Source organism: Cebus imitator, unplaced genomic scaffold, assembly GCF_001604975.1.
Source record: "Cebus imitator isolate Cc_AM_T3 unplaced genomic scaffold, Cebus_imitator-1.0 Scaffold462, whole genome shotgun sequence".
Classification (NCBI taxonomy): domain Eukaryota; kingdom Metazoa; phylum Chordata; class Mammalia; order Primates; family Cebidae; genus Cebus; species Cebus imitator.
This window is the reverse complement of record NW_016107777.1, coordinates 273,333-276,068: the sequence shown is the minus strand read 5'-3', so window position 1 is coordinate 276,068 and position 2,736 is coordinate 273,333.

The following is a 2,736-nucleotide window of genomic DNA, read 5'->3' as shown; positions in this document are numbered from 1 at the left end:
TCACCGCAATCTCCGCCTCCTGGGTTCACGCAATTCTGCTGCCTCAGCCTCCTGAGTAGCTGGGATTACAGGCACGCACCACCATGCCCAGCTAATTTTTTGTAGTTTTAGTAGAGACAGGGTTTCACCGTGTTGACCAGGATGGTCTCGATCTCTTGAACTCGTGATCCACCCGCCTCGGCCTCCCAGAGTGCTGGGATTACAGGCTTGAGCCAGCACGCCCGGCCGTATTTCTACAATTAACACTAATCTAGAGTGAAGGGCACCGATCAGCTCTGGAATGTGGAAACTTCAGGTCAAAATTAAACATCTTAAAATTCTTTTTTACATAAATAAAGTTTAGGCTGTATGTGGTGGCTCACGCCTGTAATCCAAGCACTTTGGAGGACAAGGCGGGCGGATCACCTGAGGTTGGGAGTTTAAGACCAGCCTGACCAACATGGTGAAACCTCATCTTAAAAAAAAAAAAAAAAAAAAAAAAAATATATAAAAAAAAAAAAAAAAAAAAAAAAAAAAAAAAAAAAAAAAAAAAAAAAAAAAAAGGTTTAAAAAAATAACAGATCTGAAAGCATAAGTTACCAAAAACCATTCCACAATCAATCAATAAATATATCTTACATGGTGTATTAAGAAATTGTGTATTGAAGTTATGCTCACCCAGAAAGACCAGATTTCTGTAGTTCTCTAACATCACATTCCTATATAAATTCTGTTGTGCAGTGTCTAGGCATTGCCACTCCTCCAGACAGAATTCTATGGCCACATCCCTAAATGTCAACACTCCCTGAAAAACACACAAACACACACACAGACACACACATATTTACCAAGTGGCCAGGAGCAGAATTTTTAATTTTTAATTTTTTTAATTTTTTAATTTTTAATTTGACTCAAGTTAAAACAAGAATAAAGAGAAGTGGTTCTTACTTATAGAAGTGACTGAAAATATCTAATAAATAACTTTCAACACAGAAATATTCTCTAATGTATTCTCTAAGCCTGAGAAAAGAGAGTGGCATAAGATCCACAACATCACAATATAGATGGTACTTTTCTAGATGACGAAGTACAAAACTGAAGACATAAACACTAACATGTACATTTTTTAGTGCTACATTTACATCATACAGAATGAGTTGCGTAAATTTTTCAGAGGGAAAGACATACTGAGTTATAAAGTACTGCTTAAATTTTAATGTGTACAATAAACTGGAGATCATGTTAATGCTGATTATTTTTTCAGAAAATCTGGAATAAAATCTGAGTTTCTGAATCTCTAACAAGCTCACCACTAATGCCAATGTTTTTGGCACAAGAAAACTATTTTGTCAAACATCCAGTAAGTGAAAGAGCCTGTGTGTTTTTCAGTTTTTGTGGCCTATAAACAAAGATTAGCACTTTAATTTTCCAAAGACAGATAAATGCAAAGGAAACCTAAGAAAGGACAGCTGCCAGATTAAAAGTGATTATCCACATCAGCTGCATAAAGATACTTAATAATGAAGACAAAAAAAATTAATTCTACAGAAAAAAAAACCTCTCACAAAGCTCATTAACCAAGTGGGTTATTGACATGCTGAAGCATACAGAAGGACACAGCATCACCGCCTTCTCAAAAATAAATTACAGTCTGAATTTAATCATAAAGAAACATTGGTTTGGCCAGGCATGGTGGCTCACACCTGTAATCTGAGCACTTTGGGAGGTCGAGGCTGGCAAATCGCGAGATCAAGAGATCAAGACCATCCTGGCCAACATGGTGAAACCCCATCTCCACTAAAAATACAAAACTCACAAGCATTCCTATAAGGCAACAATAAAGGATCGGAGTGCCAAATCCTACATGAACTTTACGATTGTCACAAAAATAATAAAATACCTAGAAATACAGTTAACAAGGAATGGGAAGGACCTCTTCAAGGAGAACTACAAACCACTACTCACGGAAGTAAGAGAGCACACAATCAAATGGAAAAACATTCCATCATTATGGACAGTAAGAATCAACATCAGGCTAGGTGTGGAGGCTCACACCTGTAATCCCAAGCACTCTGGGGGGCAGAGGCAGTTGGATCACCTAAGGTCAGGAGTCTGAGACCTGCATGACCAACATGGAGAAATCCTGTCTCTGCTAAAAAATTACAAAATTAGCTGGGTATGGTGGTGCATGCCTATAATCCCAGCTACTCAGGAGGCTGAGGCAGGAGAATTGCTTGAATTGCTTGAACTGAGGAGGCGAAGGTTTCGGTGAGCTGAGATCATGTCATTGCACTCCAGCCTGGGCAACAAGAGAAAAAAACATCTCAAAAAAAAGAAGAAAGGCAGAGTCAACATAATGAATAGTGGCCATACTGCCCAAAGTAATTTATGAATTCAATGCAAAGTAATTTATGAATTCAATTCCTTACATCTTCTACAAAAATTTACTCAAGATGAATTAAAGACTTAAGTGTGGCCAGGCACGGTGGCTTCATGCCTGTAATCCCAGCACTTTGGGAGGCCGAGGTGGGCGGGATCACGAGGTCAAGAGATCAAGACCATCCTGGCCAACACGGTAAAACCCCATCTCTACTAAAAATACAAAAATTAGCCGGGTGTGGTGGCATGTGCCTGTGGTCCCAGCTACTTGAGAAGCTGAGGTGGAAGAATCACTTGAACCCAGGAGGCAGAGGTTGCAGTAAGCCAAGATTGAGCCACTGTACTCCAGCCTGGCAACAGAGCAAGACTCCGTCTCAA